Below are 12,619 nucleotides of genomic sequence, written 5' to 3' on the forward strand. Positions count from 1 at the left end.
ACTCCTATGGCAAGGTATGCATTGTCTTTTTTATTTTCAAAAACAAAATCCCACTTCGGGATATTCTTTTTGAAAATAAAAAAGAAAACAGTTTGGTGCAGGGCTCCATCATGTCGACAGAGACCTGCACCAAACTCTGAACAACATTGACAGAAACCTCCGGGCTGGAGGTTTCTATCAATGTTGCTGGCAATGTCAAGGTTCCTGGCAATGCTGTAGAAATTACTGCCAGCTTGGAGATTATTTCTAAATTTGACGGGTGGAGACGTCTCAGTCTGGCGGACATTAAGTCCTTCTCAAGGCTAACAGATATTACACCCTCTGCCAAAATATAAATCAAGCCCTAAATATAGAATGATGACTGTTTTATTTATTTTGTATCTGAACATGTCTGTGTGACTTGTATGGTAAGTGTGCATGACAGCAGGATTGAGAAGCTTCATATTATCCTAAAGCAGAGATGGAAGGCCAATAATCATATATTAAATTACTGTTGCATCCGAAGTTTCTCGACATTCTAGGTGCCAGCATCTGTTGTACATTGTGGGGCATACTGGGTCCACTTGACTATCCCATATTCCAAGGTGCGGTGTTATTGTGGCTTCCAGAAACTATCACCCCTATCTCAGACAGAGTAAGAACGATATGTGGATTACAGCTAAGCATCCAGTCCTGAACATTTGCGTAGAAAAGAACACAAACGTGCCAAAACTAAGCAATGTAATCAATATTACTTCAGGCACAGATCCTGAGAAAACAAGATAAAACAAGCATTTGTAATGCAGTGGGTCTCGTGTTTGCTCGAGTTAGATCTATTAGCCTTGTAAATTCCTAACTGGCATTTTTTTCTTCTTAAACTGAAAATGAAAAGTAAAACAGTTGACATAAGCGAGTCGATTCAAAGTGCCATGGGCGTCATGAACATGAGCGCGAAGGAGAGACAGAAAAAGAAAAGAAGTTTGCTCGCTGTCAAAAGAATCGGCAATCGTGCAATTATCCATGTAACATGGTCAGTTTGCAAGGCAGTAACAAAACCTCCCCAAGAAGGGACAAACGTAAAGCATTTACCAATGATAACAAAGGATTTGTGAAAGGCAAGCCTACAAAGGCGTGAAAGTGATGGACGTGCGGTGGGAGTGGTTAAAAGCCCACAATACTTACAGGTCAAAGCACTTGACCTAAAAAGTAGTTCCCTAATTGTAAATAATAGAATGATACAAGTAATCCAGTTAAAAGGATGGTAAAGAGACTATGTTCCATGGGTTGTTCACACAGAAGACAGAGAGGGCCAAACATACGATGGAGAAGGAAAGCTACTGATTAAAAAGAAAACTGATCAGAGTGACAACAAAGGCAACCACTGCTAAGCAATGGGTCAGCTAAAGCGCACAGAAGGTTTTCATTTAGTCCACAACAGGCATTTGCCTACCAGACAGCTAAACACTGTTGGGTAGGCAAGACCAAAAAAATAAAGAAAAAACAAAAAAGACACAATAGAGTAACACACACATGAGTGTGTATGCATGATGATGTCATGTGGCCACGTCATTTAGTAGGCACACAAATGGTGACTTATGCAAACATGCATAACCACAAGTGCGCATAATGAATGACGTTATATGCATTTTATTAATTTCTTTACTAACCAATCCAATGTGGCTGATGCCACCTGAAACAATAAATAACAAATATTAATTTTAAGTTATTCAAAAGTGCATTTGTTAAAGTTTAGTGGCTCAGTAGCATATGGGAGCTGTCAGGTCCTCGAAAAAAGTGAAAAAATAAATTTTAGGGACAATGAGAGGTGGGGTACCAACGAAGGAGAAGGTATGGGGAGCAGATGGGGGAAGTAAAGGAACATGGGCAGGGGGCAGCATCGGGAGACCATTAAGCCATGAGAGGAGGTTAAAAAAATAAAAGCTGGGATACGAGAGAACGGAGCAACAAGGTATGTGTGAGGTAAGGCTGGCATCTAATGGGAAAGCAGCACACGAGGGAGAGAGAGAGCATATGGAGGGGGTGCAACACAAAATGTGAAGACAGGAACTGCAGATGAGGGACAGAATGGAAAAGGTGCACTGATGAAATGTTAAAAGTCAAGGTAAAATGGTCAGTTTAAAAGAGCAGTGAAAGGACACAAGTCAGCAAATCGAAAGGATCCTGAGAAGGATATGCACCAGGGGAGGACAAACACAAGAAGAGGAAGGAAAGCCATAGAAGAAGAAACACAGGAAGAAGCGTGATAATAAACACAAAACGTGAAAGGAATGAGCCCACTATCAGTTTTTCGCATATTCCATAAAAGGTGTTTAGCAACCAGTCAGCTTAATGTTATCTGACAGGCATGATTTTTGGAAGGGAGAGGTCCTAGTGATGATGGTAATTCCAAATGTTTAATAAGGCTAAAATATTGCTTTGTCCATGCAGGACACTTTCAGATAAAACAAGAAATAATGTTGAAAACTGTAACATTTATGAAAAATCTAAATATATCTGAACATCTGTGGTACTCACCAACAGCTAGAGTTAAATCATGGTGACTGTTTTAGCAACAAAAAAAACCCTTTGTAACTGCGAAAGACAGCACAAAGAGGTACACCGCTTGACAAAATTTACTAACATCGAATCATGATTTCGACTACTTTACAGACTGCCCAGAATATTCTGACACTTATGTCCAAATGGGTGCATACAATAAAGATGTTGCTTTGATTAAAGCTGTGACACTGGCACTTTTGCATCTGCGATAATCATAGCTGTCAAGCGGCCCCCTCTATGTGCAACATCTCATGCGAATTTTGACTTGTTAGCTAGCTGAGTCTAATTTTCCAGGATTTGGATATTTTGTTTTGCGTTTAAATCAGAGCAACAGTACTACTATGTGGATGTGGCAGTACTTGAGTCCGTAAAAATATTAAATTCGCCAAGAGACCGGAAACCCTATTAAACATATATTTGGAAATATTCGCCCTAGTGCCAAGTTGCACTGACAACGCCAGGGTAGGACTGGGACAGAAATAGGCCCAGGCCCCAAAATAAAAGTTGTCCCATTAGTAAATATAGATGCCTAAAAAAAGTGGGCCATGTTTGCAATTTGGGGCAGCTTTGGACTTGTAAATGCCCACTATACGTGTTTTGCAAGTTATGGATGACTATGGATTTGAGACTTAATAAAGGCACTACTTGTTTTAAAATCAGGAACATTAACCCACAGACCATAAAATAGGCCCACAAACTACCCAAAAAGTGGCCAACACGCGGTCCCGTCATACCACCCCATTGTGCTTCACTGCCTGATTGCCTTAAAAGCCAGTCCGAGCCTGAACAACACGACATGTACAAAAAATAAAAATCATAACGCAGTCTGGACAGGGAGCTTGTAAAAAGTTGGAGGCTTTTCTCAATCGTGCTTTCTTTCCGCATGTCAGAATGTTTGTACACCAATCATGCTCCAAACCAAGGATATGTGAATCCTTTGTGAAAAATTTGTGTTAGAAAGAACACCACCTTCAGGTTTTAAAGTGAGAATTGTCTGAAACATGAGAACACCTGAAAAGTATACTGTTCCCTTTGCATCTACACCTGTTTTTGGGAAACAGGATGCAATCAAAAGTGAAAATCAAAGCCATACCTGATGCAGTGGAGCCCTGGGTTTCTCTCGGATCCAATTTTGCTGTGTTGGAGAGCGGATATTTTTCAAGCACGCTGTAACTTTCATTGACACCACATCAGGAACATCTGACGATCTCCAGGAGAAAAGACAATAGAAAAAACAGGGAGGTATCTCATTGACCCTCGTCTTGAGGAGTTGAGGATTAAATGCAGGAAACTCAAACACTTCCGCCTCAGACTGCCCAGATGTTACTGGCTGTGTGAGACAGCAGTCCCCAGCTCCCAGAACAGATTCCAGTCGAGGAACTAGGAAAAGCCATCCAATGCTTTCAGATGTGCATTCTGAAGTCAAGAGACAAGTTAATTGTCATCTTTTGTATTTTGACAACAGCGCCCAGGACCAAAAACAAAAAAAAAGAAGCTCTAAAAAGGAGCACCAAAGAAATGTCAAAAATAGTCCATCACAGCAACAGATAAAGAAACCAAGGTGGAACAATACAGGACTAGTCACTGCTCTGAAACAGAAAAAAGAGGGAGAAAAAGGCAGAACCGACCTTAAGCGAGCAAGAATTTTTAAAGGGCAAGGCAACCGACAAATTAAATTGCTTAGCTCACAGTATAAATATGCTTAAGTATACACCAGGTCAAATGCTAACGCTCGACCTAAAAACAAACAGAGAGAAATAAGGTAGTATAGAAAAAGAACCCTAAACAAGTTATGAAATTGGTGTTTTCAGACAAAGCTGTTTTCATGAAATGCTGCATTGCTCCTAATGAAAGTTGTGGCTTGTAAAAAGCAAACATTTTTGCACACTCAGGGGGTCATTCCTACCTCGGCGGTCGGTGTTAAAGCGGCGGCCAACCCACCAACAGACGGGCGGTAAAAAAAATGGAATTCTGACCCTGGCGGAAACCGCCAACAGAGACCGCCACTTTAACACTCCGACCGCCACGGCGGGACAGACAAACAGCGCGGCGGTCACCGCCAACAGACAGGCGGGAGACAATGTACCGCCCACCCTATCACAACCCACCAATCCGCCACCTTTTCCGGGGCGGTAGCCCCGCCAATAAAAACACGGCGGAAACAGACATTTCAAACGGAAAACGCTCACCTCTACACACTCCAAGAGGAATCTGGACAGCATGGAACTCGAACTACACATACTGCCAGCTATTGTATTCCTGCTCCTCTACCAGGAGCACGAACCCCGGCGCAGAAGACAACGGTGAGTACTGCACCTACGACACAGGGGAGGGGGGAGGAGAAAAGATTATGGGCACACACATACGCGACACACCCACCCTCACCCTCACCCACCACTACACACACATCAATGCATAGCAACAACTCAGAGTGACACCCCCAAACCCCCCGGAAGAATGCAAATACAAAAGGAAATGATGATGAAATTGGAATTATATTGTACGGCTGAGTAAAAAAATATATAAAACATCTATAACTATAGATATATATATATAAAAAGTCCAGTCCGAATTGTGTAACAGCCATAGTTCGTGGGCCACTGGGCCAAAACACATGGGCAAAGCCCACACAGGATACCCGAGTCCAATGGAGAGAACACTGCAGGGGGCATCAGATAGGGGTGCACCTCAGCCAGATGAGTCCCAGATGCCAGATCCATGAGGGGCCTCCATGGCCACTGTGCAATCCTGGGGAGTGCAAAGCCACAGTCTCTCAAGTCTCTACAGTGGGTGGGTTGCCCACTGTGCCATCCTGGGGAGTGCAAAGCCATAGTCTCTCAAGTCTCTACAGTGGGTGGTTTGCCCACTGTGCCATCCTGGGGAGTGCAAAGCCACAGTCTCTCAAGTCCATACAGTGGGTGGTTTGCCCACTGTGCCATCCTGGGGAGTGCAAAGCCACAGTCTCTCAAGTCCCTACAGTGGGTGGTTTGCCCACTGTGCCATCCTGGGGAGTGCAAAGCCACAGTCTCACAAGTCCATACAGTGGGTGGTTTGCCCACTGTGCCATCCTGGGGAGTGCAAAACCACAGTCTCTCAAGTCAATACAGTGGGTGGTTTGCCCACTGTGCCATCCTGGGGAGTGCAAAGCCACAGTCTCACAAGTGGATTACAGACTCCACTGGTTCTGGAGGAGGCATGGTGCCCAGAGTGCTTCGTGCAGCCCTGCCCGACATAGATGCGGGCCTGCCCCTTCTGCCAATGGGCCAGCGGTGCTTGAGACGGCGGTGCCCAGCGGAGCGGTGATTGAGATGAAGGGCCCAGCGGAGCGGTGCTTGAGACGGCGGTGCCCAGCGGAGCGGTGCTTGAGACGGCGGTGCCCAGCGGAGCGGTGCTTGAGATGAAGGGCCCAGCGGAGCGGTGCTTGAGACGGCGGTGGCCAGCGGAGCGGTGCTTGAGATGAAGGGCCCACCGGAGCGGTGCTTGAGACGGCGGTGCCCAGAGGAGCGGTGCTTGACTTGAAGGGCCCAGTGGAGCGGTGCTTGAGACGGCGGTGCCCAGCGGAGCGGTGCTTGAGATGAAGTGCCCAGCGGAGCGGTGCTTGAGACGGCGGTGCCCAGCGGAGCGGTGCTTGAGATGAAGTGCCCAGCGGAGCGGTGCTTGAGACGGCGGTGCCCAGCGGAGCGGTGCTTGAGATGAAGGGCCCAGCGGAGCGGTGCTTGAGATGAAGGGCCCAGTGGAGCGGTGCTTCAGATGAAGGGCCCAGTGGAGCGGTGCTTGAGACGGCGGTGCCCAGCGGAGCGGTGCTTGAGATGAAGGGCCCAGCGGAGCGGTGCTTGACTTGAAGGGCCCTGTTCAGCGGTTCTTGACTTGAAGGGCCCTGTTCAGCGGTTCTTGACTTGAAGGGCCATGTTCAGCGGTGCTTGACTTGAAGGGCCCTGTTCAGCGGTTCTTCACTTGAAGGACCATTTTCAGCGGTGCTTGACTTGAAGGGCCATGTTCAGCGGTGCTTGACTTGAAGGGCCCTGTTCAGCGGTTCTTCACTTGAAGGGCCATGTTCAGCAGTTCTTCACTTGAAGGGCCCTGTTCAGCGGTTCTTCACTTGAAGGGCCATGTTCAGCGGTTCTTCACTTGAAGGGCCCTGTTCAGCGGTGCTTGACATGAGTGTCCAGGTCACCCGATCCGGCCATGCCATGGATTTCACTCGCCACCTGACATGTGGCTGCCGGGCCCTTCGTGCCCATCTGTCTTTTCGCTTGCGGGCCCCTCCTGTGCTGCCGTACCGGGCCTGTGGGTGTCCACCTGCACACCTGGAATGGGGCTGGTGGGGCCCTCCTGGGCAGCTGGCCTGCTGCTGGACTTGTCGGGCGTGCTGCCCTTGCCACCCTTCCCTGCTCGTCTGGCCCTTTCTTCCCTTTGGCGGTGTGCCAGGTGGCACCCCACTTCCTGACGGTGCCAGGGTAGTGATTTGGTAGCCTGCTGTCTTTGGCTTCTCGCGCCGGGCACTGGCTTTCCTAGCTTTTTTTTCAGGGGGTGGGCTGGTCGTCTCTTTGCTCCTAGCCGAACTAGCTGGCCTTGAAGGTGGGGGACTCCAAAATCCTTGGACTATTGTCTTTGTAGGTCCAGGTTTTGTGGTGGCTGAGGTACTGATTGGAGTCTTATGAGATGGACGGGGTGGGTGAGTTGTTGGAAAGAGGTCAAGTTTGGAAAGGAAAAGCAATTTAGAAAGAGAGGGACGGGTAGGTGTAGTGGGTATGGGAGTGGAGGAAGAGGATGTGGTTGTAGGAGAGCGAAGTCTGGTGTCTTTGGGTGCAGGTGCTGGTGCTGGAGGCTGTCGTGAGGTGGATGGCTGTTGGGTGGGTGGCTGCCTGCGTTTGTGTGGTTTGGAAGAGGGGGTGACAGACACACTGGGAGAGGACACAGGGGACGTGTAAATGGTAGCGGGGGTAGTGACTTCACGTGTGCGGAGTGTTCTGGTGGGTGTGCTGGTGATGGACGTAGTGGCTGAAGATGTTGTGCATGCAAGTGTGAGTGGAGACGTCACAGGGAGGGAGGAGGGAGACGAGGAGGAGGGGGACACAGAGGAGGCAGTGGCTGTTGGTATGTCTGCATGTGGATGTTGCTTGGGTGAATGCTTGTGTGATGTGTGGTGCTTATGTCTGGATGAGCTTCCCTTGGGTGTTGAGGTGTGTGCAGGCTGGTCTGTAGGTGTGTCTGGGATAGGCAGAGGTACAGGGGAGTGGGACTGGGTGGAGGAAGTTGGAGGAGGGAGGCAGGAGACAGGGACAATGGTTGCCGTCAGTGCTGAGGCCAGAGCGTTGAACGATCGCTGATGGGCAGCCTGACCCGAATGAATGCCCTCCAGGTATGCATTACTCTGGTGCACCTCCCTTTCTACGCCCTGGATGGCATTCAAAAGGGTAGACTGCCCAACAATGATGGTCCTCAGGAGGTCAATGACCTCCTCACTGAGGGCAGCAGGGGTAACTGGGGCAGGGCCTGAGGTGCCTGGGGCGAAGGAGATGCCCACCTTCCTGGCTGAGCGGGCACGGGGCGAACGCTGAGGGGCTGCTGGGAGGGCGGGGCTGGTGGCGGCTGTTCCTGTTGTTGCGGGGGGCACGGATGTTGCCGCCACCACAAGGGAGCTCCCTTCCGAGGACGAGTCTGTGTCGCTGGTGTCACCACGTGTCCCCGCTGTGGAGCTCCCCTCGCCCTCCGTCTCACTGGTGAATTCCGAGTCAGTTGCATGGCCCTCCATGGCCATGTGAGATGCAGCTCCCTCGTGCTCCGATGCCACTTCTCCTCCGCCTGATGATGCTAATGCACACATGAACAGGAAGACCACCAAAAAAGGGGGGGGGGAGAAATAAAGACATGTTGAGTGCATGCATTGGCGACACCGTTGGCGGAGAGGACAGACACAGAAGCTGGGGGGCGGGGGCACAGGGCCATGCGTAATGGAGGGGCCTAGTCTACAGAAATTGCCCTGGCCTAGGGAGTCCCACCGCCCTCCTCCCCCACCCAGACACCTCCAATGTGCGCAAAATCAGCAGAATGTGCTTGTACTCACCCCCTTGTGTCTGCTGTGATGTCCTCACGCGCCCATCCAAATCGGGGTAGGCCACCGCCAGGATCCGGGACATCAGGGGGGTCAATTGACGACTGGCACCCCTCCAACGTTGGGAGGCCATCCCCAGCAGAGCCTCCGCGGTCTTCCTGCTCCCTCGGCGGATGTCCTCCCACCTCTTCCGGCAGTGGGTGCCCCGTCTGTGGTGGACCCCCAGGGTCTGGACGTCCTTGGCGATGGCACGCCAAATAGCGATTTTCTGGTGGGCGCTGACCTATGTGACATGTACAGGGGGAGAAAAAAAAATCATCACCTTCTGCATGCTCGATGTGAGTGGCCCCCCATCCCCACCCTTGCCATGTGGCACATGCTCTCATCTGTCGTTTGATGCATGCCTCATTCGCTCCCCTCCCCACCATCTTTCATTCACCCCACTCAACCCAGGCATTGGCCACAAAGCATGGTCCCAGTGTACTTACCTGTTGGTCTGGAGGACCGTAGAGTAGCGCATACTGGGGGAGGACCCCATCCACGAGTTTCTCCAATTCCTCAGAAGTGAAGGCAGGGGCCCTTTCCCCAGTCGCAGCAGCCATTGTCTCTTCCAGACCGAGGTCACAGCAGCACTTGCAGTATATGTCCTCTCCTGTGGATGATCAGGTATCGAGTGATAAAGCAGATAGAAAATGGCGGTCACGCCCGCAGTGGTGCGTACCGCGGCGGTGCGTACCGCGACCGCAGGCGCACATCGTCATTGGCTTCTGAAACCCATAGGGTTTCATGTTAACCAATGCGGCTTTGCGCCGCGGTCTTCAACTGCCTACCGCCACGGTGTGCCCCGCCAGCGCATTGACCTCACATCCCATTGTCACACTTCACAGGTCAGGCAGCCGCCATTTCAAGGTCCCACATGGCTTAAATTCTACTGCGTCACACATACCTAGGCCTTGCATCAACACTCATACAAGCCATTCAATGCATTGAGAATCGTGTTGTGTGCAAGCTGTGGGAACGTACCTGTGGGTTGATTGACTCTGTGCTCCATGTTGTCCTTCCTAGGTACCGTCCGCTGGGACATGCGAGGAGATGGAGGAATCTTCCCGTGTACAGACCGCTGGTGGACCTGTCGACAATGGAGGAACGACATGTCATACTGACATACAGGCTTGACCGAGCCACTATACGGGAACTATGTACCCAGTTGGAGCCCGACCTGATGTCACCCTTCCGCCAACCCACAGGGATCCCCCCTCTAGTGCAGGTGCTGTCAGTGCTCCATTTCTTTGCAAGTGGGTCATTTCAAACAACGGTGGCCATATCATCAGGGATGTCCCAGCCTATGTTTTCCAAGGTGTTGTCCAGAGTGTTGTCAGCCCTGCTCAAACACATGCGGAGCTACATAGTTTTCTCTGAGGTGGGGGATTTGCCTACTGTGAAGGGTGATTTCTATGCCCTTGGACATATCCCCAACATCATTGGTGCCATTGATGGGACACATGTTGCTTTGGTCCCCCCCAGCAGGAGTGAACAGGTGTACAGGAACAGGAAGAGTTATTATTCCATGAATATCCAGGTGGTCTGTTTGGCTGACCAGTACATCTCCCATGTGAATGCCAAGTTCCCTGGCTCAGTGCATGACGCCTACATCCTGCGGAATAGCAGCATCCCTTATGTGATGGGTCAACTCCAGAGGCACCGGGTGTGGCTATTAGGGGACTCTGGTTACCCCAACCTTTCCTGGCTATTGACCCCAATGAGGAATCCCAGGACCAGGGCAGAGGAACGGTACAATGAGGCCCATGGGAGAACTAGGAGGGTGATCGAGCGAACCTTTGGCCTCCTGAAGGCCAGGTTTAGGTGCCTCCATATGACAGGTGGATCCCTAATGTACTCACCAAAGAAGGTGTGCCAGATCATCGTGGCCTGCTGTATGCTTCACAACCTGGCATTGCGACGCCAGGTGCCTTTTCTGCAGGAGGATGGTCCAGATGGTGGAGTTGTAGCAGCTGTGGAGCCTGTGGAGAGTGAAGAGGAGGAAGCCGAAGAGGACGACATAGGGAACAGGAACACAGTAATACAGCAGTATTTTCAGTGACCCACAGGTTAGAGTCCAACCCGTCATTTTACATATACTTCAACACTCCTATCTCTCTACTGTCTGACTATTTTCCCCAGTGTATGGTAACTGAGTTGTGACTTTCCCTTCCGTTTTCAGAGATGTGGGCCCCACTGTGTGACATCTGCTTTGTTTCCCCATGGACTACAGCTGTGTGACAGCGGTTTGTTGGCATCACAATGTGAATTTACATTTTTGCACGGTCATGTCTTACACATTTGTTCAAAATCACAGCCAGACTCCAGATTGTTTTGTGCAACAAGTGTGTTTATTCAAGTGCTCTAAATAGGATGGGTGGTTGCAAAACGGTGAGGGGTGATGGTGGAGGATTGTCCATGGCAGAGTCCAGACTATCAGTATCACAGGTGCATTGTCTAAATGCCTGTGGGAAGTGGAGCAGGGGCAATTTAAGGTTGGACAGGGTGACAATGTGGGACAGTGGGATGACCATCAGGGCGGTATCCTTTGCTGGCGGGGGTCTTGACATCTTACTCTGTCTTCTTCCTGGATCTCAGGGCCCGCTTGCGGGGTGGTTCTCCTTCTGCAGGGGGTGGGGTTCTGGTGGCCTGTTGGTCTTGTGTTGGGGCCTCCTGTCCACTAGCGCCGGCGGAGGTGGTAGGCATTTCTTGGTCCATGCTAGTGTCAGGGGCCCTTTGTGGTGCCACAGTGTCCCGCAATGTGGTGATTAACTCATTCAGGGCCACTACGATGGTACCCATTGCGGTACTGATATTTCTTAGTTCCTCCCTGAACCCCATATACTGTTGCTCCTGCAGAAGTTGGGTCTCCTGAAACCTGGCCAGGACCGTCGCCATTGTCTCCTGGGAGTGGTGGTAGGCTCCCCTGATGGAGGTGAGGGCCTCGTGGAGAGTGGGTTCCCTGGGCCTGTCCCCACCCTGTCGCACAGCAGCCCTCCCAGTTCCCCTGTTTCCCTGGGCCTCTGTCCCCTGGACCGTGTGCCCACTACCACTGCCCCCAGGTCCCTGGTGTTGTTGGGGTGGTGGGTTAACCTGGGTTCCCTGTAGTGGTGGACACACCGCTGATTGACGTGTCCTGGGGACAGAGGTATGGGCCCGCTGGGTGGGTGCTGTGCTGGTGTTCCCAGAGGGGGGAAGGTCTGCTGTGGCCTGTGACTGTCTGAGGGGAACCGACTGTCCAGAGGTCCCCGATGGACCGGGCTGGTCATCTAGATCCAGGTCGACAGAGCTGCTGTCCTCACTGTGGGCCTCTTCTGGGGGTGGAGTGGACATTTGTGGACCCTCCTGCGCGGTGACGTGGCGTTCGGGTCCTGCAGGGGTACAAAGGTATGATTATTGCTTCTGTGTGTGCCATAGTGTGCAATGGGTGGGTGGCCGTGTACCCCAGGGCTGGCATTCCTTTGTGGGGGCTGTTGTGACGGTGCTTTGGGGGGGGTGGGATGGGTATGTGCATTGGGCATGCTTTGGTGATGGGTGTCCATGCTTTATGGTCGGATGCAGGGCCAGGTTTTGGGATGGGTGGGTTGTGATGGTGAGACATTTGCTAGGAGTAGGTGTGATGGGGGTGGGGGTGTGATTTGGCATGCTGGTGGGGATGAAGTAGTGAAGATGAGACTTACCAGAGTCCGTTCCTCCAGCTACTCCTGCGAGGCCCTCAGGATGCAGGATGTTCAAGACTTGCTCCTCCCATGCTGTAAATTCTGGGGGAGGAGGTGGGGGTCCGCCGCCAGTCTTCTGCACCGCGATGTTGTGCCTGGATACCATGGAACGCACCTTCCCCCGTAGGTCGTTCCACCTCTTCCTGATGTCGTCCCTATTTCTTGGGTGCTGTCCCACAGCGTTGACCCTGTCCACTATTCTGCTCCATAGCTCCATCTTCCTGGCAATGGTGGTGTGCTGCACCTGTGGCCCGAACAGCTGGGGCTC

The sequence above is a fragment of the Pleurodeles waltl genome, chromosome 3_1 (genome assembly GCF_031143425.1).
Source record: "Pleurodeles waltl isolate 20211129_DDA chromosome 3_1, aPleWal1.hap1.20221129, whole genome shotgun sequence".
Lineage (NCBI taxonomy): Eukaryota > Metazoa > Chordata > Amphibia > Caudata > Salamandridae > Pleurodeles > Pleurodeles waltl.